This window comes from Dendropsophus ebraccatus, chromosome 10 (assembly GCF_027789765.1).
Source record: "Dendropsophus ebraccatus isolate aDenEbr1 chromosome 10, aDenEbr1.pat, whole genome shotgun sequence".
Lineage (NCBI taxonomy): Eukaryota > Metazoa > Chordata > Amphibia > Anura > Hylidae > Dendropsophus > Dendropsophus ebraccatus.
Window position 1 is genome coordinate 80043573 of NC_091463.1, and position 27736 is coordinate 80071308.

General features: G+C 42.4%; 1 protein-coding gene and 1 long non-coding RNA gene across 2 annotated transcripts in view; one reads left to right on the forward strand and one right to left on the reverse strand.

The window, feature by feature from the left end:
- LOC138766159 (leucine-rich repeat and fibronectin type III domain-containing protein 1-like protein) overlaps window positions 1-27736 on the forward strand; it is a 328536-nt gene that overhangs the window by 107326 nt on the left and 193474 nt on the right. The gene's annotated exons all lie outside the window — the stretch shown is intronic.
- LOC138765938 (uncharacterized) lies at window positions 5933-27318 on the reverse strand. The gene is made up of 3 exons (XR_011358651.1): window positions 27249-27318; window positions 6536-6658; window positions 5933-6075 (listed from the first exon to the last, which is right to left on the reverse strand). It is a non-coding gene; the product is annotated as an uncharacterized lncRNA (long non-coding RNA).

Below are 27736 nucleotides of genomic sequence, written 5' to 3' on the forward strand. Positions count from 1 at the left end.
GTATAGCTGAGTGTAAGTGCAGGCACATTATAGCAGCTGTGTGTGTAGCTGAGTGTAAGTGCAGGCACATTATAGTAGCAGTGTGTATAGCTGAGTGTAAGGGCAGGCACATTATAGTAGCAGTGTGTATAGCTGAGTGTAAGTGCAGGCACATTATAGCAGGAATGGAGAGGATGGGAAACACAAGGGCTGACAGAGACTGCAGGGAGCATGAAGGAATGAGCAGGGCAGATGTGGGCACAGCTATGAAGAGATGACCTTCACGGTCCTGTCCCCTGATGCAAGCCCCAGCCTGAAGTGGATCTGCTATGATTTGGAAGGTGAGCGAGACTTCCTGGGTCAGAGTACAGGGCCGTAGACCCCGCTTTGCGAACCATCCCCTCCCCTATTGCGCCTCCCACCCAGTACAGGGAGCTCTTAAACCAAAGCAATGCTCTTTCACCAAGTTACAATTTTGAAAAACTGTGAGCTCTTCTTGCAAAACGCTCTTAAACCAAGTTACTCTTTAATCCAAGGTACCACTGTAAAGTCATCCTTTATAACTTCAAGGATATGTTAAGCTATTGGAGAACACTTGGTAAAAGTATCAGTCCAGAAATAGTCTTATAACAGTTAGATAGCTCCCAGGACACTGTCTCTCTCCGGTCCGGTATGGTCTGAAGGTGTCTTTGAGCTGTGGGGTTGAGGAACTTTCTGAATTTTCATGTTAATCCTGTTTCATGCTATTTGATGGATGATCACAATCTTAATTAATCATATTTTAGGCACCATGAATACTAAATAATTTATTTAGAAAAAGCGGCCAAGCAGGTTCCGGTAAAGCAGCAGCAATTGCTGTCTCTCCTGGTTTTCATGCAGCCACACAAAGCACAATGTAATCTCCTCTGCACACTGTGCCCAGTCCTCAACCTTTGGTTCTTCAGGCACTTAGAGAATAATCTTAGCTTTGAGTCATATTTAAATGAAGACTTAGAATACAGGAGTTTAGAGATGATGGCCGGTGTCTCAAAGTCCTACTTAGTAACTGATTTTATGGGTACACTGGGGAGCCCATACATTCTATGCATTAAAGGGGTACTCCGGCGGAAAATCTTTTTCTTTCAAATCAGCTGGTTTCAGAAAGTTATATAGATTTGTCATTTACTTCTATTTAAAAATCTCACATTTTCCTCTATCAACTGCTGTATGTCCTGCAGGAAGTGGTGTTATGTTTCCAGTCTGACACAGTGCTCTCTGCTGCCACCTCTGTCCACGTCAGGAACTGTCCAGAGCAGAGCAGCAGAATGTGTTAAATGTCACCATCATAGTTGGTCTAAGGCAAAAATAAGGAATCATTTCTGCAATCCTAGGCAGAGAATGGGTTAATGTCAGTATCCCTGGTGGTCTAGTGCATTAAAGAAGTGAACGTCTGTAGCCCTGGTGGTCTAGTGCATTAAAGAAATCAATGTCTGTAGCCCTGGTGGTCTAGTGCATTGGTGAAGATAATTAATATCTGTAGCCCAAGTCATCTAGTGCATTGAAGAGGTTAATGTCAGTATCCCTGATGGTCTAGTGCATTAAAGAAGTGAATGTCTGTAGCCCTGGTGGTCTAGTGCATTAAAGAAGTGAATGTCTGTATCCCTGGTGGTCTAGTGCATTGAAGAGGTTAATGTCTGTAGCCCTGGTGGTCTAGTGCATTGAAGAGGTTAATTTCTGTAGCCCTGGTGGTCTAGTGCATTAAAGAAGTGAATGTCTGTATCCCTGGTGGTCTAGTGCATTGAAGAGGTTAATGTCTGTAGCCCTGGTGGTCTAGTGCATTGAAGAGGTTAATGTCTGTAGCCCTGGTGGTCTAGTGCATTAAAGAAGTGAATGTCTGTATCCCTGGTGGTCTAGTGCATTGAAGAGGTTAATGTCTGTAGCCCTGGTGGTCTAGTGCATTGAAGAGGTTAATTTCTGTAGCCCTGGTGGTCTAGTGCATTAAAGAAGTGAATGTCTGTATCCCTGGTGGTCTAGTGCATTGAAGAGGTTAATGTCTGTAGCCCTGGTGGTCTAGTGCATTGAAGAGGTTAATGTCTGTAGCCCTGGTGGTCTAGTGCATTAAAGAAGTGAATGTCTGTAGCCCTGGTGGTCTAGTGCATTGAAGAGGTTAGTGTCTGTAGCCCTGGTGGTCTAGTGCATTAAAGAAGTGAATGTCTGTATCCCAGGTGGTCTAGTGCATTGAAGAGGTTAATGTCTGTAGCCCTGGTGGTCTAGGGCATTAAAGAAGTGAATGTCTGTAGCCCTGGTGGTTTAGTGCATTGGTGAAGATAATTAATATCTGTAGCCCAGGTCGTCTAGTGCATTGAAGAGGTTAATGTCTGTAGCCCTGGTGGTCTAGTACATTCAAGAGGTTAATATCCGTAGCCATGGTGGTCTAGTGCAGAGAAAAGATCACTGTAATACCAATTGTTCAGCCTCCTGACTTCTTCCTACACTCATAGAGAGATGTGTACCTATAAATGAACAGCCATACACTTTGGGCAGTGTTTTTAAGCTGCCCTGTCATGTCGCGTAAAGGAATCGGCAAAAAGTCCCCCTTAAAAAAATGTATATATCCTAGCCTCACAGTTTTAACAGAAAAGCCAAAAAAGATGCAAAACCTATTATGTAGATGCGTCTTTGCAATAAGAATTCACCAGGAGCCGGTGTTGTCGCTCAAGCATGAGGTATTTCGCTTTGGGCTTATATGAGATGTCTAAGATATCCAGAGATAAAACTTGACTCATGAAGATTGTTTAGTTGACAAAATGGCCGCCTGTTCAGTTTTTACCAGACAGTCTATTTTGGGAGATATCTCCGGAAGCAGTCATAATGAAGAAATGAGATTGTTTTAATATTAAAGAGGACATATTGGTTTGGCAGGGAGATGACATAAATACTCTAAAGATATCAGCAGCATTGTCTGGTAGGAGAAGTGCTGAGTCTGAGGTAAGATGATCCCTCAGGGGGAAGAGCGGAATGATTGTGTGATAGGGAAACATTATAGGTCAGCGGATAATGAGAACATCACCAATACCTCATCTTCTGGTATCCGGAATCTATGTCCATGGACGGTATGTGTGTGTTTTAATTTCAATGCCACCCGTAATAGTTTGTTATCTTTTGCTTATCGCTCGTCCTGTTTTCTTCCAGTTTCCCTCCATTGTTCTTACTGAGTCTACAAGAATATATTCTAATTCTTAGCTCTACTCCATATGGATGAATAAGGACCATATTACATAGCCCGACCACGTAGTGTAAGGGTCCTATAAGACTAACCAATTTTTAACGATTAACGGTAAACGATCACAAATGAGAGCTACCTAAAATCGTTCACCATATTACACAGAAAGATAGTCCTTATTAACGATTGTTTCTCAATCGTTTACTCCGACTGACCCCAGCAAATGAGCAGACGAATTACACTTACATTAGACAACGAATGTGGAATTATAGGAAACGATTAAAGGGGTTGGCTACATTATAGTAAAATAGTTCAGTGTACAGTATTAGTAAGTGTAGTCAGTGTATATACTGACAGCAGCGACCTGTGTACCCCATAGAGCTAAAATCAGACTCCCCTCCTCCAGGCTGTGCTGTCCTGCTCTGTGGTGAGTCTGTCCATAAGATGGCTGACTTGGAGGAGCATGTGACCATGCCCTGCCTCCAGTGTCCTCCATAGAGATATACAGGCTAAGTATTGGATACTTGGGGCGGAGCATGGTCACATGCTCCATCATGTCGGCCATCTTATGGACAGATTCACCACAGAGCAGGACAGCACAGCCTGGAGGAGGGGAGTCTTATTTTAGCTCTATGAGGTACACAGGGAGCTGCTGTCAGTATATACAGTGAGTACACTTTCTAATACTGTACACTGAACAATTTTACTATAAAGTGGCCAAGCCCTTTAAGGGTTGGTTCACACAAAGGAAACAGCGCAGAGAAGTTCCGCCAGATTCCGTGATTCGTACCCGTTCATGGCGGCGCGCCTATCCGCCAGCTCCATAGACACCATTCTATAAGCAGGCCAATTCTGCTATCCACCGAAAGAATTGACATGTCAGTTCTTTCGGCGTAATGCGGAATCCGACCGTCTATGGCACGGACAGATAGGCGCGCCGCCGTAAACTGGTACGAGCAATGAAATCCTCCGCTGGAACTTCTCCGCGCGGATTCTGTAGTCTGAACGCACCCTAACGGATATTTTAGCTTCGGCTCAAAAGATGTGACCAACGAGTATTGTTTAAATTCGAATGAAGTAACGATTTTTTGCACGATAATCGTCCCCTATAATAGGGCCCTAAGAGAGCGCTGATCTAGTAGATCGGCGCTCGTTAAATTAGCTTACACACAGCTTGATTATCATGCAGCAAGGCTTTCGGCTTCTGTTCAGTAAGTGGCTGCTCAGCCAATCACTGGCCAAGACAGGACAGCCCCCAGCCAGTGATTGGCTGAGCAACCTGTCATCGAAGAGACAAAGGTGTATGGGGAACTTTAAGGGTGCTTTTACAGAGGTTGACTTTCATCACCCTAACTGCCAATTAGTTTGTGTTAAAATACCAGTTATCAGCCAAAGAACGAGAAATCTCTTATTGGTCGGTTGATCGCAGTTGACCCTTTGCAGATCTTGCATTAAGGCTCTGGCTCTAAGGCTCACAGGTGCAGTTGCTTTCCCTCACTTTTCTACCTCTTAGACTTCTTCTCTCTCCTCTCTTCCACAACCCCACCAATCACAGGGAAGCTTAGTTGCCCCTATAAAAGGGGGGTCAGTTCCTGGTGGAAGCTCTTTAGTCAGTTGGTGTGGAGGGACTAAGACACAGCCAGAGAGCATTTTTCCAACCAAGTTACCTGCTCTAGTATGCAGTGCTAAACTCTCAGGAGGGGTAACCATCCTCTGAGGAAACCTTATCCACGCCTGGGATCCTTCTCCTATATTCTCAGGGCAGTAACCACAGCTAGGTATTGACCCCCAGTAGGACAAGTAACTGAAGCTGACGTATCCTACTGACGATGCACAGCTCTTCTGGGAAACCTTGGAAAGTCTGCTACACCCAGTTGTAAAGGCCTGGGGCTTGTATAACCCAGCTTGGCACTCACTGAACTAGTTGGGCAGTCTAAACAGGAGTACAGGTAGTCTTCACTTCACTCTACTTCTACTACAAGCTCCTGGCAGAGTACATCACTACTTACATAAGGCCCCCAAGACGGTTCCCATACTCACTTCTCAAGCTTCTTCAAACTCTACCCTCCTCTTATTCTGTCACCTGCACCTGCTCTTAAAGTTGTTACCAGTTTTACATTGTAGTGCACTGAAGATTTACGGTAAACTGTTATTCTGGTTAAGCCTATTTTTGAGGCATCGCACCTGCACCCACACCATACACTTGGGTTAACCTTTTTACCCCAAGTGCAGTTCCTGTTTTTCCAGGGGTGGGTTCCAACACCACTCCTGACCACCGTGACAAGTGCCCAAGTGACCTTACACCCACCTAGCAGCCACAACACCGCATAGCTACCCCGGCATACGGCACTGCACCTCACCGCATCTTCTCCCTCATTTCTGTTGACCACCCTAGCAATATAATTTGTAAGGGCTAACAAAGATACCGTACGTCCATATAAGCCTATTATCATTGCAATGTTGAGCCAGCGTTGGCGAATTCTCCATCTGTAAGTCTTACTTGTGCTCTGGTACCTCAATCTATACACAGTGTTCAATACGAGGCCTGACTAGTGATTTGTAAAGTGAACTAATTTCATGTCATTTGCGTCTAAGCTCCTTTTGATGCGCTCATTGATCACCCGCCTTGGCAGCAGCCGCCTGACACTGGTTGCTGCAGTTAAGTTTACTATCAACTAAAATTACTTTTCCATATCGGTTTTACTGAGTATTTTCCAATTTAGTAAAAGTAATCTTGGCATGGATTTTTTTTCTTCCCAAGTGTATAACCTTACGTTTATCAGTGGAAAACCTCATTTGTCACTCCTCTGCTCAAGACTCCAATTTACCCAGATCCATCTGTAACAGAACGCTGTCTTCTTTTGTGTTCATTTCTTTACACAGTATAGTATCATCTGCAAAAAAAAACAACATTATTTTCTTGTGCAGTCACTTTCACACCAAAAGTGTGCTGCTTCAGCATGTATCCATTTGCAGCAGATTTTTTTACAGAAACTTCTGTGAATAAAAATCAGTGCCATGAGCTGGTGTTAACAACGGATAGATATTAGTAAAAACATTCAGAACATACCTGTGTGTATATATATATATATATATATATATATATATATATATTTATTATTATTTTTTATATATATAAAATAATGCCTTTATTTGGAATGTGAATAGTGTCAAGAAGGCGGGGCTTATGACTCTCTGGGCACTGCTGTGCCTCATTGTGCTGAATGCCCACCTCCTTGCAATATCAGCAATGTGCACTGTGCATACACCACAAAGAGGTGCAGCAGTGCTAGGACCCAGGTAAAGACCCTGCAAACCATAAGTGATTACAGTGCAGTTACAGCCATGACTCACAAGGGGCGTCTTCTTTGACTGGGTCATCTACTCCAATAGCAGTTGCTCACTTTTCCTTTTCTTTTCTATCCAGCTAGGGCCATCATGTGGGCTTCTCTTAGCCATGACTCATCCTCATAGAATCTTCCAGAAAAAACAAAACATTTTAGGTTCCTCACTCATGCACAATAATCATCGTCCACATTGATATTTTCCCCTCTGTGCCCTTATAAAGTGGTTAGTCCCCTCTATGTCCATATAGTAGTTAGACGCTTCATGCTTCCTATATTGTAGTTAGGCCTCTCTGTGCCACCCATATAGTAGTCAGGTCACACTTGGTGCAACTATAGTAAGGACTCCCTGTGCAGGTAAACCTCCCCCCCCCCCCCCAGTGGGTAGTATACCCCATGTAGCTAATTATTCCATAGGTAGCCCCCTGATGCGACTGGCTCCATAGCAGCCGCTATGGGTGCTACTGTGGTAGCTCCACCCCTGCAATCATCTAATAAACTCTTTCTGCAGTCTCTGCTTTTTTCTCTCTACAGTCATTCCACTTTTTTTCTTTCCTTCTTTTCCCTTCTCTCCTTTCCTTTTCCCATAGACTTGAATGTAGCATGTAACTTGATACCTCCAAAACAGCTCTCCAATACCTCCCTTTGAAGGTAGCTTTCCCTTCGGGTCAGTCTCCGACCTCATTAAAAGCCTTAGAATGTGACTGGGGATTAATTTAGCAGAGCCAGAAACTCCCCAGAAAGGTGGAGGGTTTGGCTAAATAAATCTACAGTCATGTTCTAAGGCTTCTGAAAGGAGTTTGTGCTAACTTGAAGGGAAAGCTACCTCCAAATGGTGATATCAGAGAGCAACCTTGCTTAAAGGGGTACTCTGGGCTAGGGGGCTTTTCTGGCTATGGCCGGAGAGTAGGTGGATGAAAACAACTACGTCCACTTACCTCCCCGGTTCCCGCCTCTGCCACTGACTGGCTGGCCGTTTCCAACCCGCTTCCTGGTCTCTGACGCGGGCTTGAGACGTGACGTTTCAAGCCTGCATCAGAGACCAGGAAGCGGGTTGGAAGCAGCTGGGCAGCACGGATCTGGGACCCGGTGCTGGAACTGGGGAGGTAAGTAGAAGTCGTTTGCCTCATCCACCTACTCTCCGGCCATAGCCAGAAAAGCCCGGAGTAACCCTTTAAGGGGCAACTCCAGCAAAGTTTTTTTTTTCTTTCTAATCAACTGGTGTCAGAAAGTGCCATAGATTTGTGTTTTACTTCTATAAAATAAATTTCCGGTGTTCCAGTGTTTATCAGCTGCTGTATGTTCTACATATTTATGTCTATGACATACAGCAGCTGATAAGTACTGGAAGACCTGAGATTTTTTTATAGAAGTAAATTACAAATCTAAGCCAGATTTCCCAGTCTCCGCATATCTTTGTAGAAATATTATCTCTTTGGTCCTGCGTTGATACGGCCTCAATTGGATGCCTGATCCGTTGACCCAAAGAGAAGAAGGAAAATTTCAGACACTGTTCCATAGTCTGTAACAAGGCTGACCGCCTATCCTATGGCATTTAGTATACTGGTCTTATGGCTCGTAGATCCCCTAAGACCCCAGGGTTCAGGGACAATTGCCGTCTCTCCAACCTCTGTAGCACGATGATGAACATGGGCACACGAGAAGTCCATTTCCCCTCGAGTGGACCTCCAAGACAAACAACACGTTGTGTAATTTCCTCTGTTTGTTTAACCATATGGTCTCTATGTCTGACTGCTCTGCCCTCATGTTTGAGCCCCGCTGACGGGCGATGTGAAAGAGCTCACTCCACAGATTTCTGACGAAAACACTAATGTATTTTTAATGTTTTAATTATCTATGCAGGGATGCTGCGAGTGATTTGTCAGCTTGGCACCGCGCTCTTGTAACAGCATTCAGGCGTCTTCAATCAGCTGCATGTTCTGCAGACCTGAATATGCTGATGCCGTTGTATTTTAGCATTGTCGGCGACGTTCGCTATGATAAATCGCAAAAGGTCTTATCAAAACCTGATGCACAATCCCCCCCCCCCCCCTCAAGAATTCCTTGTTCTTGCTTTCCGAAATTTGCATCCGGGAACATTGCAAAAAAAGAAACCCTGTTTGTTTTTACCGCCTCTCGATGAAGGTGTCTCGAGAAAAAAGACGGAGGCTTGGGCTCCATGCAATATTCACCTGCAAACTTAAAAGCGGCAGAGATTGTTATTTCGGTTTGTGGATCACACATCAATTTGACAGCTCCGTAGGTGGTCGACCTCTCGAGTCGTGAGTCCGCAGCTGACCCTATAAATATTCGCTCTTCCTTTCAGCTCTGACATACACATAAACTGCCACCGCCTGGATCTTTTATCTTTTCTGCTATTTGCTGTAGGATCTGAGGAGTCTGTTTCATACCCCGGTGCTAAAAATACACCGAGTACAAAGAGCAGCTGTTACAGTCTGTCTCCATGTCTGAAGAGATGCACAGTAGGAAGTAGGAAGAGCTTTTCCTACTTTCTCGGCAGTGAAAAATATACTGCTCTTTAAAGCCCCCTCCGGATAACACATTATAATTTCTCATATAGCACCTTTATATTCCTCTAGAGAACGTTCCTTATAACACGTCCGCATACTCCATATGTGCAGTGCAGGGTGCACGTTCTATGCAGGCAGATTCTTTCGTGAGTCCTCACTTTTTTCTTCCCTGACACATCCTCTGCAGATGGAATCAAAGAAATATGGAGGAAAAGGACCACAGATGGCTTCATAGGAAGGCACTGGGGCAGGAACTTTGTCCAGAAGGGGTCTGCTAGTGCACTTGGGTCTCCATACCATCTTTGTAAACATGTTACATTCTTTTCCTTAAAGGGGATGTCCACTTTGTATAGTCCCTACTTGTTAGTTGACTCCCCATACTGTGACCCCCCTCCCAGTGATTAGCTTTGATTTGTGCGGAAATCTGGCAGTAAGCTCCACCACAGGGTAAAACGAAGTGTACCAAGAGAGTGTTAAAAACCTGCATGGATTTGTTACATTAACTCTTCAGAGTGGTCATTTTTGAAATCTTAAAGTGTCAATGTCATTTTATTTAAAAAAGTTTTTTTGCAGAAATCAATAGTCCAGGCGATTTTAGGAAACTTTATAATTGGGTTTATTAGGCAAATATGGCATTATCTGCATTCAAAAAGACTTTCCCCAGATTCCCCCCCCCCCCCCTCCTCTTTCTCATTCACTGCTCATTATCAGGAAATCTCGACTCTTTTACATCAGTCGAGCCCTGTGTAACCTATGGAGGTGGGAGGGGGGAGGAAGGAGGGAGATTAGTTGTCAGCAGAAAACAAAGGATTACAAGTGGGACCTGTGTGAAAGCCGGTATTCAGAGGTCAGAGAGGTCAGTGCTGATGTCAGAGGAGATAGCTCGATGATGTAGCTGTAAATTAACTCTTTGTTGTCCTGTTTTGGTGCCTCATCTCCCTCCACCCCTCCCCTCTCCATGGAAAATCATGAAGACAGGGGGGAGAGCTTCAAACTGCTTTTTCATGATAAAAATGCATTTTTTTGGCTAATAAACCCAATTACAAAGTTTCTTAAAATTTTAAACGACAGTGACACTTTAATGTTGTTATTGAGTCTGTTCCATGATGCACAATTATGTACATTTCAGAAGGTTATTGATGCACTGGAAGGTATTATATGAGCTGAAAGTGTCCCAGCAATGAAGTGGTTACATCACAAAATCAGCTTTGATCTTAGCAAGAGAAAGGTGCCCAGAACTATATGTGTGGTAAGAGATAAGAGGGAAGTCTTGATTTACCTTTTAGGCACAGCATGGACCCAGATTGTGTAATGACCCGGTATGTTTCAAACCACCTGGGTAAAGTACCTCTGTCAGGTATTATTTCTATTTCTCCACTAGTTGTCACTCTCTTTTGTAGTCTTTACTTGTATGAGCACAGCTAAAGGCAATGAGTTAACTTTCATTCTCTTTGTTTTACTATATTGTCCAATCACAGGTGCAGTTTCTTCACGCACTTTTCTACCTATCACTTTTCATCCCTTCAAGTAAAAAGGTTATCCTGGTTAAGAGCTGGAGTTTTGTGTCACTGTGCCCGCACCTACACCTTACACTTGGGCTACCCCTTTTCAAGCACAGCGCCCATGTGTCTAGGGATGGGTTCCAACACCACTACTGAGCACCATGACAAGTGCCCAAGTGTACCCAAGCCCACCGTGCTGTACCACCACCTCACAGCACGGCGATTGTCTTCCTCTTTCTTGCACACAGCACTAACTAAACCCTTCTCCCACATCCTGTGTTCTGTCTTGGTCACTCTGTTACTAAAGACACAATTCCTCTAGCGAAAGGCAGTGGACACCAGTTTTTGTAAGATGTGGCCAAGACTTTAGGGGTTTTGTTTTCTCTTTTATTTTTGCTAAATATTAATTTATAAATAGAAATTGCATAGGCTATCACATGATATTGAAGCCATCTGAAATTATAGTGACCATTTAAGAAGTCCATTCAAATCAATGGTCTCTCTGTGTGGTGCAATATTGAGGTAGATTCATTGAGCTAATAAATCAAGAATTAGGTAGAGTTGTGGCTTCAGTTCAGTAAAAAAAAATGTTTCTTCTACCTACAAACATATTAGCATTGTGCATTTTAGTGGCGGTGGACTATTTCTGCAGTGTTGATAATAGAAGTGCAGCCTTAATGGTTTTCACATGTGAGTTAGCGTTTCATAAAGTGAGAACAGACCATCATGTGTCAGAATATAGATGATACATCACAGCCCTGAACGTGCAAAGTAGCTGCAATAAATGACAATGAGGAATCCTGTTATAAAATAGGATTACTTGCACTGGTAGCTGTTAAAGGGGTACTCCGGCAAAAAACTTTTTTCTTTTAAATCAACTGGTTTCAGAAAGTTATATAGATTTGTAATTTATTTCTGTTTAAAAATTGCAAGCCTTTCAGTACTTATCAGCTGCTTCATGTTCTGCAGGAAGTGGTGTATTATTTCCAGTCTCATACAGTGCTCTCTGCTGCCACCTCTGCCCAAGACAGGAACTGTCCAGAGCCAGGAGCAAATCCCCATAGAAAAACTATCCTGCTCTGGACAGTTCCTGTCTTGGACAGAGATGGCAGCAGAGAGCACTGTGTAAGACTGGAAAGAATATACCTCTTCCTGCAGGACATACAGCAGCTGATAAGTACTGGATGATGAGATTCTTAAACAGAAATAAATTACAAATCTGAATCTTTCTGAAACCAGTTGATTTGAAAGAAAAATATTTTTGCCAGAATACCCCTTTGAGTAAGCCTAATAATGCTCTATACAACCCCCTAAGCTATCAGCATCATGTTACAGGGCAGGAAGAACTGAGCAGATTGATACATAGCTTTATGGAAAAATATTTTGTTTAAATTATTGATTGAAATAAGGTAGGCTTTTTTTTCTGCTCTCTTGCTATCTCCTTTAAAGGGGTATTCTATTCAAACATATTTTATGCTATGTTGCTGTACATGGTCAGACTAACAATTCGTTCCATACTTGTTATTATTTATTCAGTCTTCTTTCTCCAGTTCTGAGCTGCTGCTTTCTGCTGCAAAACACCAAAAACTGTGTGTCAGCGTTTCTCTCCATCTCCCCCCTCCTCCTTCCTCCCTTCCTCCCTTCCAAGAGGGCTGATGTGAACAAGTTGCTGATAAACTCACTGTGAGTATCAATAGTGATAAACTCCCTGCATTACAAAGAAGTTACAGTGTTGCAGATAAAGCCTGCCAGGGACTTGTTTACATCAGCTGTCCGAGAAGGCAAGGGGGAGAAGGGAGAGAAAAGCTCACACACAGATTTTTGTGTCTTCAGTAGAAGCACAGCTTCAAACTGGGGGAAGGAGATTGAAAAGATAATAACAGGTATGGAATAAATAGTTAGTCTCACCATGGGCAGCAACACATCAAAAGCTTTGCTTGAGTGGAAAACCCCTTTAAAGTGTACCTGTCGTTTATTAATAGTATAGGTGATTTTAACTTTGTAATTGGGTTTATTAGCTGAAAATGCATTTTTATCATGAAAAAGCAGTTTGAAGCTCTCCCCCCTGTCTTCATTGTTCTCTATGGAGAGGAGAGGGGTGGAGAGAGATGATGCACCAAAACAGGACAACATAGAGCTAATTTACAGCTACATCACTGGGCTATCTCCTCAGCACTGACCTCTCTGACCTCTGAATACTGCTTTCATACAGGTCCCTCTGTGTAATCCTTTGTTCTCTGCTCTCTGCTGTTGACTAATCTCCCTCCTCCCCCTCCCCTCTCCATAGAACAGACAGGGCTCGACTGATGCAACAAGATGAGATTTCCTGATAATGAGCAGTGGATGAGAGAGAGGGAGAGAGAGGGGACCTGGGGAAAGTCTTTTTAAATGCAGATAATGGCATATTTGCCTAATAAACACAATTACAAAGTTTCTTAAAATCGCCTGTACTTTCGATTTCTGCAAAAAAAAAATAAAAAAAAATGCGACAGTGACACTTTGGTATGGTGTGGTCTACTTCATGGGTATAATACCTACTACCTCCTGAGATGTAAATCCGGAACTAGCAGGCACTCCAGTAGCCCAATGCATTTCTGCCTGCAAAATGCACTATGAGGACAAGATCTCGCAGTCTGGAACTAGGGTCAGCACAGTCAGTTCTAGGCTTGATATAGCTTATTGCAATAAGGTTTCCATAATCTGTACATTTACAGAGAACACTCCCCGCAGTCTCCTGTTAGGGGGTCAATGGACACAAGACCACTATTTTTCTCGGCAAACAGACAAAGCTGTACAAACAGAGCCTTGATGTTTGCCTTCCTATCAGGAGCCATTTCATCTAAAAAGACCAGAGTTATTTTCTCTAGCTTTTACCATGATCTGTCAAGTCAGTGTATGGGGAGGGGGGGGGGGGCATATGTAAGATCTACAATCGCTTTCATCGCAGCATTAGACACTTTATCTGATGTTTTAGCCGACTTTTCATCCATTATCTTATGTCAAATCAGGACAAGCCTTTGTTTCGCTTCAAGTTAATCTAGCGTGCTACGTGGCTGAAAATAAGAATGACCGGGACTTTACCAGTGTCAGAAATGCGTCCATGGCAGATAGTCACACCTTATAAGATTATACCCTACAATAGATTCCTGCAGGAGACTGGGTCACGCAGATCAACCACCCTGTGTTTAGGTAATGTTCCTGATGTTTTACAGTGTCTAGAGCTTGGCTACATTACGGATACAAAATCCCCAGTGTACAAATTTACTTGATTTACAAAAAGTGTTAAAGGGAATTTGTCAACATGAAAATGCTACCTAAGCTGTCGGCTTCATGTTATAGAGCAGAAGGAGCTGAAAAGATTGATATATATATCTTTATGGGAGAAGATTCAGTATAACTTGTAATTTATTGATTGAAATCTCTGTTTCCATGCTAAAGAGTCCAGTCCATTGAGTGACACCACCCACTGGACTCCCTAACACAGAATGATCAGGGGTTTCAATCAACCAGTTACAAGTTTTCCCACAAAGATATATATCAATCTGCTCAGTTCTTCCTGCTCTATAACATGATGGCGATATTCTAGATGGCATTGTTTTGGTGACAGGTTCCCTTTAAACTTCAGATTCACAGATTAGGATTCTCCAATTCTCCTAATACGCGACATATCTTTGTTCGGCTGTCTGTGCACCACCATAAACTTAAATCTAGACCAGCTTTGCCCTGTCCTGATCTGTGTGTTTTAGTAAATCCTTGAATTTCCCATGAAATAATTCTAGAACATCTTTTCTTATAGCTCTGTGATGTTCCATTAAGTATATAACTAAAAAGCCAACTGGGTGTTACCAGTGGGTGGGGTTTGTCTCTACATTGAGAATATCCAATTAGAGCCCACAGTGCTCATTGCTGGAAGCCAAGCAGGGAGGGGTGGGGGAGATAGGAGGCGTGCATGCTGCACTTCAGCCCGGCCTCTGTGACGCTTGATGATACTGATATAGTTACTCATGGAGGCCGTCCTTAAAGGGACACTAACATTCATTTTTATTGTATTTCCATGTCCCTCATTTTGTGATGTAGAGTAGAGTGTATTGAATTTATTGCGAGGAGGTAAAACAAATTGTCCACATTCACCATTATTTCTACTTTTATCTGCATACTTGGCAAAGCAAAAAATTAAAGGGAACCCGTCACCAAGACAATGCTATCTAATCTATCATTATGTTATAGAGCAGGAAGAGCTGAGTAGATTGATATATATCTTTGAGGGAAAAGATTCATTATAACTTGTTAAATGAAATCTCTGTGTTAAGGAGTCCAGTGGGCGGAGTCACTCAATGGACTGGACTCTTTAGCATAGAAACATCTTAGATTTCAATCAATAAATAAGTTATACAGAATTTTTTCCTATAAAGATATATATCAATCTGCTCAGCTCCTTCTGCTCTATAACATGATGCCAATAGCTTGGGTAGCGTTTTCATGCTGATGGGTTCCCTTTAACCCGGTATTTCCCTCGAAATACCCACAAATGCCTCAAAATACAGCCTCTTTCAAAGGATTGTTCGACCAAAATTGGGATTAGGAACCTTCTGGAATATGGCCATGCCTTCATGGGAATGATATTAGCAGATCATCCTATGTGCCACGTTTTATATGCTTTGTAGTTTATGTAAGCCGTAAATAGAATACTAGCCGACCCTGACAATATCTCATGGAAGGGCATGGTTTATAGCACAGCTAATGGAAAGTCACTAGCTCCCCCAGGTTAGCCTTGCCCTTCTTTTCTCAGTAGTCTGCGATCCTCATTTTTCTATAGTCAATGTTAAATATACTTTTCTTGGCTCAGACAGCACATCTGACCTGTTATTAACACGTGTCCTCCGAGATGAAGCTGCAGGGGATGCAGTGGTTGCAGTTGTACACAGGCCTTTATGTTTGAAGGAACCTATTGTTCTTAAGGACGACCCCACCACTAGTTGCAGGACCCTGTTACCGATTTTGCATCGGAGCCCTGGAGCTTTAGTTTACGCTTCTTCTCTTCTTTATAATAGTATTGATAACATTTACTGCAGGCCATAAAGCAAGACTTTTTTGGCTTTTTGCGTGGCACTTGCTATTGGAGAATGATAGGGTGCAATTGTGCATTTGTTATATATTTTTTATTTGATATTTTTTCTTATAGATTAACATACAGTAGCTTCATATTCACATCACTTTCGGATCAATGTTTCTGGTAGACATCGGCGTAGGGTATGTCAACATGTCCTACAGTAGTGGACTAAATTCAGTTTGCTTAACCCATTTTGGCTGTGTTCACATCTGTGTTGTGCCATCTGTTTTGAATGGATCTGTTCATCTACATAAGCGATGTGAAACCTGCAGCCCTCTGGGAATTGTAGTTTTGCAACAGCTGGAGGGCTGCAGGTTTGACACCTGTGATCTACATGAACAAATCCTAAAAAGTGGATGACAAACTGACACAAATGGAACACTCCTACCCTATTTATTACCCTTGACTTAAAAAAGATTTAAAGGGGTAGTCCATAAAAAAAAAATGGTTTCAAATCAACTGGTCACAGCAAGTGTCAGACATTTGTAATTTTAAAGATTTTTTTCGGTTAACTACCTGTTTAAATAGAAATTTTCTATTTTTTTTTTCTCAGTTTTTTTGTTGTCTTTTTTAAAGAAAAAAAATAAATATTGCGTGCTGCGTTTTCTGTCCATCCAAAAAAAAGACAGACGGACTAGATGCAAACTGATACAAATTGAAGTCAGTGGGATCAATTAATTTCCAAACAGAAAGCAGGCAGAGAAGACAAATGATGTGAATGGGACCTAAAGTGTTTAGCAAGTCAAGTCTGCATTGATAGAGTGCATCTCTTGTCCTTCCTCCTTGGCAACATTTTGTGTACTTTGTAATTTATTCCTTATGCTAATGAGGCAGTTTGGAGCACTGATTAGTGACTAGAATATAGTTCATGATGTATTGATATCAGCCTGTATTGTGCTTTTTCCCATGTCAGGGATGTATGACCTTGATCAAGGTCACCTACATTCCTGGGCACCAGTCTTCATACATATGTCCCATTTCCTGGTCACTGTCATTCAGTCTATCTGTCACTTTCTCTGTTGCAATCGTTTAGGCTCATAGCAATCCGAGGGTCACGTCCTCTCATCGCTGTCTGAACCTTACTCCTTTTCAAAGGAAAAGAGAAAATACAAGTCTGTATATTTTTGGCCCGAATCCCCGGAGAAGATGAATTCTTTAGTCTTCATCTCTCAATCGTGTCATTGATTAGTTTTTCCTCCTTCGTGAACGGGCAAACAAAGATTATCCTTGACCTGTACTGACCCAAGTTGCCTGTGGGAACCATTCACAATATGTACGGAAGAGCTATTGAATTCATAGAGATATCAGACTTTCAGAGATAAACCCTTCACATAAATAGTGGTCACTTGCAAAAATGAAGTGGGATTTATTTTCTAAAGCATTACAGTGCAAAAAAAAACTTAAAACCTGGCTATTTATGAAGGCTTTCCGAGCTCAGCATACCTTCAAATGATCCACTACTATCCGTAAGTCCCATTGGTGTAAAGCATTTGAAGGGAGAAAAAAAAACACTTCAAATAAGAATATTTCATCTAGTTTTTCTTTATACCGAGAGCTATAAAATAAACGCTTGGCACAATTACGTGGCGAGATGGTAGAAGTCCATACGGAGGATTTTTTTTATTTTTTTTATCACATCATACTGAGGAATACGGAACAAATCATATTCCAATCCTGGATGTGATGTTTCAGTCATATCATTCCAGAACAGAGAGGAAATTCCTCTGTTTGGATGTGTATAGGCCGATACATTTCCCTAACAGACTTGACAATAAGTCTCTGTGGGGAATAAAGGCTGGAGGAAACATACGAGAGATGGTTTCTTTCTTTAGACGTTCACCTGCTGATAAATAGAACGGAGAACCAGCAGAACTGGCTGATGCATTGCAGGGCTTGGAGTGGCTTTTCAGTGACCGCAGGGGAGAAGGCAGCTCGAAATTTTGCTTCGGTAATAATTATTATTACTTCAGCTCCTTGGGTTTAGACAGGCCTTAACATTGCGGATAAACCAGTTCAGATTCTTGGGAGCTATAAATTTAAGAAATAAGTAGCAAGCGAACATTTATATATAATGAAGGCAGACCACGCAGGAGCTATGGAGCCCATAAAGAGAAAGAAAGTCCACCTTGTTACCCTCCTCCATTTTGATTCCAAAAGTTATAGGATTGCTCTCTCCAGGGGAATGGAGTGTGGGATTGGTCTGAAGATCTTGGAAAGGTGAACAGCAACAGACCTTTGTAAAATACTAGCAACATAATGAGGCCCCCAGTCTATAATCAAGAATAATTGATGTCCCTTTAAGGAGAACTCTGGCCAAATCTAAAAATCCTGGTTGGGCAGGGGAACATAATAAAGAATGTATACTTACCTGTCCTCAGGCCTCCGCAGCGCAGTGTCACTAGTTCTCTGACAGCTGCCTGTCTTTTTTTTTTCCTGGCTTCCTGCATTGTCACGTCCTGGCTGGAAATATCCACTAAAACGGTCCGACCCTGTCACTGACTGGCGGAGCAGACATTTCTAAGCTGGGACGTTACCGCACTGGATCAGGAGCTGCAGGAGGTCGTTCTGGGTGAAGCTGTGCTGTGGGGGCACGGGATGGGTAAGTATGACTTCTTTATTATTTTGTTTCTTTTCTTTTTTTTTAAATAGAAAAAAATAAAAATTGCATACTGCATTTTTTGTCCATTAAAAAAAAAAAAAAAAAGGCAGACAGACTAGATGCAAACTGGTAAAAATTACATCACCAGATCATGTGCTGCAAGAGGTTGTTGTGGGTGAAGCTGCATTGTGGGGGCAAATGAGTAAGAGTAAGTATGTGGGATGGGTAATTATGACTTTACTATGTTCCCCCTACTCCCTGCCCTCCCAGGATTTTTAGATTTGGCCAGAGTTCTTTTTTAACGTGGATATACACATTAGGGTGGAACACATGATCAGGTTGTATCTTGTAATCACATCTCTTCAGTTTCCAATAGACAGAAAAGGAATCACTTTATTGCAGTATTGTCAATTGCAATGTAACCTGTTTTTGTGTTTTACCCTTAAGTTAAAGTAGATTGACGGTTGTACAAGCAATCAACTGAAGACTGATCGATAAGCCATTTCCCCTATGCAGTCATATACATTTTAGCTCATATTGGCCGTTATGGAGAACCGATAATGATTTTATTGACCAGAAAAAAGATATGATCAGTCGACGAACAACTGTTTTCTTGTTCATCAGCTGATTGCTGGCTTATTTATAGGGGTCCATTGGTGGGAAAGAGTATCCCTACAAGCACCCATTAGCTTGATATCATTCATGTGTTATGAATGGACAAAGTAGGTGTTAGCTGCTACCAGACTCCCGATCTCCCCGTCAATTTGCTCGATCCTTTATAAACATTCAATGGTCAACCGATCTTGCTGAAGTTGTTAAGTTCAGCTGACAAGTCTTTTGCTTTTATCTTCTTTTTTATTGTATGTTTCTAGCATGGTGGACTACAGCTTCCATATTAAACCTGGGCTCCTTAGCGGCAGCTTATTTCCGGTATATTCTTGAGGCAGAAGAATGATTTATTTTCAGTGATGTAATGCCGCTTTTTGGTAAATACATTTCATCAGCATTTAGAGAAGCCCTCTGGGCAATCCTTTCTATACAGTGCTATGAATAGTGCTGAGCCTGAGGGGCAGTGCAGGACGCAGGCAGTCTCCATGGTGTGCTTTGAATTTCTTAACCGTACCAGGTTTAACACCGCGTATACATTTTACTATGCTTGTATATTTGATAGTTATCTTGATATGTGATTTTACTGTATCGGAGAGTCAGTTTATGGAATCATTTTATAGCTGTGTAAAATAGACTTGTCATTTAGCATACCGTATATTGTAGCGGATGTTGGGGCCAGATTGTCGCGAATGCAGCAGAGCCCTGGTCCTATGTCTATGTAACTCTTGTGGCTGCTGCTTGAGTTTAGTTGAGCTATAGCTTAGGCATTTGCAGTATAAGGCACAGGCAGCTCAGGTTCGGAGAGGGGCTATTACTGTTGGGTAATGTTTCGGGGCCTCAAGTAGGCCTGTCCAATGAATAAGTAGTACTCTGGCAAGCCCTTCCAGAACTTTGTCACTCAGAGCATTTTGCTTCCTTTTTGTAATGGCCTATGAAATAAGTGTGTATTTATATAATGGCCCATGAAAAAGTCTATATATACTGTATATAATGGCCTATAAAATAAGTCTATATATACTGTATATAATGGCCCATGAAATAAGTGTGCGTGTAAATAATGGCTCATTACATCTATGTCTATGTTCTGGATGACGGAGTCTGCTGCATCGGAGGGCTGAATGTTGCTGTAACTGGTCATACACTTGACATTGTATCTTCCGACCTTCCCATAAAACAAGGGTGAAGGGCATGAGCTGCTTCCAAACCTCTCTGGTAGCTGTTCATCTCCTATTAAAAAAAAGAGAACTCTTGCCCAACATCTTCCATTAGGTAGAACCCCATAGACATTATATTGTCAACCTCAATTGGTTCAGCGAACTTTCATATAATGTCTATGGCCAGTTTTAATGCACCGTGCAAATAATGTGTTTTTTTAACTTTTTGAAAAATTTTTGACCATTTGCTATCAATGTACGTTGCACCTGCCCTTTTGGCATACACCGGGCCAATATGTATTGGAGTAACTTTGTAGAGAAACTTAATTTACTTAAGTTAATTTACCAGGTAGCTTAATGTGGCAAATACCATAGCCTTTGGTTGGGGGAATATGTTGGGGAGTACTCCCAATATGCAACTCTAGGAGAAAACTGATGTGACCAGAGAATGACCCTGCAGTATCTGTTTGTTGTTGTGCTTCAGAAGCCAAGTTTCTTTTTGTCTGATAAAACCTTTCATGGTCTGAAACTATGAACAGAGTTAATTTTATCCTATGGATTAACCAGTCCGTGGAGGTTTAGCAGTCTATAAAGTTTAACCAGTTGAGCAGAAAAAAAGATTTGTTCCAATGGTAGCAAAGCGGGCCTCCTTAGATTTTTTTCAACCACCAGTGGGAGTCCAGACACCACCACCACCACCAATTAAATTTCATATAATAGAGTCATAGAGAAGAATAATACGCTTATATACCTTGAATAGCTGTAGGCTATTCAATAGCTGTATGCATTAGACTGATCTGTTATAAGTAGTGGAACGGTATCTTATAATAGGTCTATAGGGACCTGATAATAAAAAAAAAAGGTATTCATATAACATTAAAGAAAATCCTTCATGTGTTAAAAATTCAAATCACATAAAAATGGAATAAAAGTCCATCAAAAGGTGCAACATTTGCAAAAAAAAAAAAAAAAGATTCTAGGGGTCAGAATATTGAGATGTTTTAGAACAATAGTTTTTTTTTTATATAGTAAAACAAATACAACTGAAGTTTGATATCCTTGGACCAATACTGACACGTAGAATAAACCACAAGGTTTTACCATGTGGTAACCTTTTTTTTTTTTATCAGACAAAAAGAAACTTGGCTTCAGAAGCACAACAACAAACATACTGCAGGGCTAAGAAATACATGAGATGGTAAAAATAAGTATGACTTGTGCTGCAACGTATAGGCCCGTCTGTCTCAGAAGGAGGGGAGAAAAAAAACGTAAGCCAAAAATCTAAATTTGGAGATTGGTAATCGGTACTTTAGGCAAAGGCAAAATAAAAAACGGAAAACAGAATGGTGGAAATATAATAATGAAGTTATATTTACCTGTCCTGGTGCCACCGCTCAGTGTCACCCTCCGGTCTCCTTTATCTCCATTACACCACAGTAACTGCCTGCTCAGCCAATCAGTGACTGCAAAGGTGTCCTGCCTCAGTCACTGATTGGCTGGGCAGGCATTTCTGAGCGGAGTTTTGATGTCACAGGAGCGGGAGTTAAAGAGGACCAGTGGGTGACCATGAACAGTGGTGCTGTAGCTGTGGGGGCACCGGGACAGGTAAGTGCAACTTAATTATCATGTTCCCACCACCCTGGACCCTCCCTATTTTTTTTTCCTTTGCTCAGAGTTCTCTTTTTTTCACAATCTCTGGTTCCACACTGCTGCTTGTTGCTACGATTCCCAATCATCCGTCGTCTTCTGGTCTGACACAGGGTTGGGGCGTGGGTATTCAGTGGCTGTAGCAGTGTCCTGCCTTTGCTGCTGAATGGATGAGTGAGCCTGAGAGGGCATTCACACGTCCGCAAATTTACGGACGTTACAAACGGGGAAGGAATATAATGGAATCGTTCCCCACCCGGCATGTCAATATAATGCCGACAGCGGGGAAATTCTTTGAATTGCCACGATGTGGCACGTGTGAATGCCGCCTGAGATGTTACATCTCTAGTCCCATCTCCGACCAGGAAGCAGCCAGAGACTGAGGACTGGAACAGCGAGTGGCAGTGCTGGAGCCGAGGAGGTAAGTGGATGTAATTGTTTATACCCACCCCCTTCCCGGCAATTGTGAAAAAAAGGGTCCCTAGCAAGAGTACCCGTTTAAGGGAGGGGGCATTACATTTAAAATCAGCTGGATAGGGTTGGTGGCAAATTTTAGTGAGATGTAGATAACAAGGACAGCAGGACAAGGGTGAGAAAACAGTAGGGTAGGAACACCTTATTAATTCCCTCTTCGTAGTGTTATCACATTCCTCCGCTAATGGCTACATCTTCTGAAATATGTCTTCAGCCCCGACTCTAGATTACATTATTAAACTTGACAAAGACGTTAAAATCTGTTTTTTTTTTGTTTTTTTTTTGGCATCAAAGCTCTCACGATAAAATATCTGTGCATCCCGAGAGATCAATTACTCTGCTGTAAACACAATAATATTTGAAGTTTATTTATGACACCCGGATCCTCCGGTGCGCACATGAAATAAGAGAAGAGTTTCTCTCTTTCTGCCTCTCAATCTGTTCCATGTTTATCGAGTCAATCAGCCTCAGTGATTATGCCGCACGCAGCGGTGTCTGTCTGATTGGGATCTGTACACAGTAACAATGTTATCACAAAACAACTTTATTATCGGCGCGGTTTCCCCTTCTATAACCTATTTATACATCCACTTCCATGCAGCAGCTTTTAGTTAACAGCTCATTTGTTTTATAATTGAGGAAATCGCTCTGATTATTTACAGGCACAATATTTGTAGTCACAAACTTACGTGGGCCATACACATGGATAACTCAAGGATAATGCAGGGGGAGACAACCAGAGCCGTATTTCTAGTTATCCCCGTTGGAAGAATAATTTGATACGTTCAAGCTGATATCCTGCAGCGCTGATCCAGTAGAAAGCCAAACCGATCAGGTTAACCCCTTCGTATTCTCCTTTAGTGATAGAAAGACAGCCAAAGTTGACCTCACCTATAGCGGTTGCCTTTCCTGGGTCCTAACTGGGGTTTTCAATACTCAGAAGCCCCTAGGACTTACAGTAGTGTTAATCTGGTGAACAACCAGTCACAAAAATAGATCTAAGCGTATCAATGTAAGAATATAACAAATGGATTAAAAAAATTATGGAGCATATTATTAGATGACAGAAATGGAATAATGATAGGACCAATGAAGATGTTGTGGATCCACTGGCGCAAGCCGCAACATGGAGCGAAGGTTAGCTTGGGGGTGTGTGACAAGGCGGGGAGGAGGCGTGGCTCGCAGGTGTAAATCATGATCCAAATCTACACCTGCTGGAAGAAAGGGGGGGGGGGGTTGATATAAGACTGGCCTTCATAAATCCTTCCCAAGGATTACACAAAAATTAACTAAGTGAACTGACTAGGAACAAAGCTAGGCAAGGACAAGTTACTGTAGGTATTCAAAGAACACTAGACTTACGTGCACATAAGCTATAATCCACAATTCTAATTATAATCAATTAAGTGGGTGGGTCAAATCGGAGCTACGGGGGCTGGGCAATGCTCTTTACGGGTGCCCCAGTACTCCTGACAGTCTTACTGAACCATGGAGAACATGACTAATGACTGTGATATATTGTGTATATGTGTGTTTGTGTGTAAATGTATGTACAGTATATGTGTTTAAATGTGGGTCACAGTTTGTGTATGTGTGTGTGTATATATATATATATATATACTAGAAAATGTACCCGGCGCTGCCCGGGTATAAAGTGTCAGTGTGTTAATTAGATTTGTTCTAAGGTGCCCAGGAGGCCAAGCTAAAGGTATTGTTTCATCTGAGTTAATCAGTGGAATTAGTGTATACCTGTAGTGCATAGTTGGAGGGGTTCTGTATACCCACAATGTATAGTTTTTAGGGGTCTCGCATATCTGTAGTGCATAGTTGGGGGGGGCTGTATACCTATAGTGTATAGTTGGGGGGGTTCCTGTATACCTGTAGTGTGTATTTGGGGGGGCTGTATACCTGTAGTGTATAGTTGAGAGAGGTCCTGTATACCTGCAGTGTACAGTTGGTGAAGGTCCTGTATACCTGTACTGTATAGTTCGGGGGTCCTGTATACCTGTAGTATATAGTTGGTGCTGTATACCTGTAATGTATAGTTGGTGGAGGTCTTGTATACCTGTAGTTTATAGTTTGAGGGTCCTGGATACCTGTAGTGTATAATTGGTGGAGGTCTTGTATACCTGTAGTATATAGTTCGGGGGTCCTGTATACCTGTAGTAAATAGTTTGAGGGTCCTGTATAACTATAGTATAGAGTTGGTGGAGGTCCTGTATACCTGTAGTGTATAGTTTGGGGTCCTATATACCTGTAGTATATAGCTGGTGGAGTTCCTGTATACCTGTAGTATATTTGGGGTCCTGTATACTTGTAGTATAGAGTTGGTGAAGGTGCTGTATACCTGTATTATAGAGTTGGTGTAGGTCCTGTATACCTGTAGTGTATAGTTTTGAGGTCCTGTATACCTGTAGTGTATAGTTTGGGGTCCTATATACCTGTAGTATATAGTTGGTGGAGTTCCTGTATACCTGTAGTGTATAGTTTTGGGGTCCTGTATACCTGTAGTGTATAGTTTGGGGTCCTGTATACCTGTAGTATATAGTTGGTGGAGGTCCTGTATACCTGAAGTATATAGTTGGTGGAGGTCCTGTATACCTGAAGTATATAGTTGGTGGAGGTCCTGTATACCTGTAGTATATAGTTTTGGGGTCCTGTATACCTATAGTGTAAAGTTTGGGGTCCTGTATACCTGTAGTATATAGTTTGAGGAGGTCCCGTTCACCTGTAGTGTATAGTTTTGGGGTCCTGTATACCTGTAGTGTCCTGTATACCTGCAGGGTTGTATTTACCCGTAGGGCAGTGTTATTCAGTCACAGTGTGTCGGTATTGGTCATGTCTGGTATGGCGGTGTTATCCAATCACAGTATGGTGGTATTGGTCAGGTCTGGTGTGGCGGTGTTATCCAGTCACGTTATGGTGGTATTGGTCAGGTCTGGTATAGCGGTGTTATCCAGTCACAGTATGGCAGTATTGGTCAGGTCTGATATGATAGTGTTATCCAGTCACAGTATGGCGGTATTGGTCAGGTCTGGTGTGGCAGTGTTACCCAGTCAGTTTGCCGGTATTGGTCAGGTCTGGTATGGCAGTATTATCCAGTCACAGTATGGCGGTATTGGTCAGGTCTGGTATGGCAGTGTTATCCAGTCACAGTATGGCGGTATTGGTCAGGTCTGGTATGGCAGTGTTATCCAGTCACAGTATGGTGGTATTGGTCAGGTCTGGTATGACTGTGTTATCCAGCACAGTATAGCGGTATTGGTCAGGTCTGGTGTGGCGGTGTTATCCATTCACAGTATGGCGGTATTGGTCAGGTCTTATATGACAGTGTTATCCAGTCACAGTATGGCGGTATTGGTCAGGTCTGGTATGACAGTGTTATCCAGCACAGTATGGCGGTATTGGTCAGGTCTGGTGTGGCAGTGTTACCCAGTCACAGTTTGGTATACCTATTGTGCCCTGTGTATACATGTACTGTATGGATGGAGTAGGGGGCCCTGTATATACATGTACTGTATAGATGGAGTAGGGGGCCCTGTATATACATGTACTGTATAGATGGAGTAGGGGGTCCTGGATACATGTACTGTATAGATGGAGTAGGGGGTCCTGTATATACATGTACTGTATAGATGGAGTAGGGGGCCCTGTATATACATGTACTGTATAGATGGAGTAGGGGGTCCTGGATACATGTACTGTATGGGTACAAACCCACACACCGTATACACAGCAGATACGCAACAAATACGCAGCAAATACGCAGCAGATTTGTTGGTACAGATTTGATGCTGTGTTCAGTTATTTAGATCTAATCTGCTGCGTATTTGCTGCGTATTTGCTGCGTATCGCAGCAGTAAATACGCTGCTTATACGGTGTGTGGGTTTATACCCTATAGATGGAGTAGGGGGTCCTGTATATACATGTACTGTATAGATGGCGTAGGGGGCCCTGTATATACATGTACTGTATAGATGGAGTAGGGGGTCCTGTATATACATGTACTGTATAGATGGAGTAGGGGGCCCTGTATATACATGTACTGTATGGATGGAGTAGGAGGTCCTGTATATACATGTACTGTATAGATGGAGTAGGGGGTCCTGTATATACATGTACTGTATAGATGGAGTAGGGGGTCCTGTATATACATGTACTGTATAGATGGAGTAGGGGGTCCTGTATATACATGTACTGTATAGATGGAGTAGGGGGCCCTGTATATACATGTACTGTATAGATGGAGTAGGGGGTCCTGTATATACATGTACTGTATAGATGGAGTAGGGGGTCCTGTATATACATGTCCTGTATAGATGGAGTAGGGGGTCCTGTATATATGTACTGTATAGATGGAGTAGGGGGTCCTGTATATACATGTACTGTATAGATGGAGTAGGGGGTCCTGTATACATGTACTGTATAGATGGAGTAGGGGGTCCTGTATATATATGTACTGTATAGATGGAGTAGGGGGTCTACCAGTTATTACTGTGGATGTTGTGAGGCAGCTTCCCTAGCAACCATTGCTCCCTGTGAAAATGAAAGCAGTAATCCTATTGGTTGCTAAGGCTCCAACTGCCGTGTCTGCTGCAGCTAATTATATCACCTGTGTTTGCAGTGAGGAGATTTTCCCATTCATCTCTATGGAGCACTCTTCCCCCTCCCCCTCCCCTCCTGTACATCTGGCGGGGACGGGACCTTCGCAATAACCTTCCCGGGCACCCAATGTATCTGTGTGCCAAATTTGGGGTCAAACGGTTCAGGCGTTTGGAAGTCTATAGAGGACAGACAGACAGGCAGACAGACAGAAGGACAGACAGACAGACAGACTTTGATTTTTATGATATAGACCACCCCTCTAAACATGGTAATCGTTGAATCAGTGATCCATTTCCATCATCAACTACAAACAAGGACCTAACTACAGAAGACACTGGAATATACATCAGAAAAATACTCCCCTAATGGAAGCCCCTGGCATTTACCATTCTTTACCATATTACAAGAGACCGTATTAAAAGACATCTGTCACTAAATAAGGGCAGCATAAATAGTCACAGAAATGCTGAACAGATCGGTGTATTACTTACATCATTCTTTTCAGCTGTTCTCCTGATATGCAGGAGAATAGGATTATTGTCACACCCATCCCCCTCCCCCCAGCTGCTGATTGACAGTTAACTGACTATACACAGCATGGATAGATAACTGCCAATCAGCAGCTGGTGGGTGGAGTTTTCTGGTGCTCATAAATATCTAGGACTACTGGGCTCATGGAGAGAACTAGTTATGGTCTTTGTTATTCATGAGGAAATCTCCGAATCAGCTGTACAAAACAAAGTGATAGATCATTCTGTTCAGCTTCTCTGTCACTAGTTAATGCTACCCTGAGATAGGACTGCATACATCTACTGACAGAGTTTATTTAAGAGAAAGTATACAGCAAAGTATAACTTTTTTATTGGATGCCTTTGTAAGAAGGAATACAGTCAGCCATTCAGCCATGCTATTTCATAGAAGGGTAAGCGGCCCTGTGAACGCTGTAAGGACAATCTACTGCAGGGTGAATGGAGCCCTA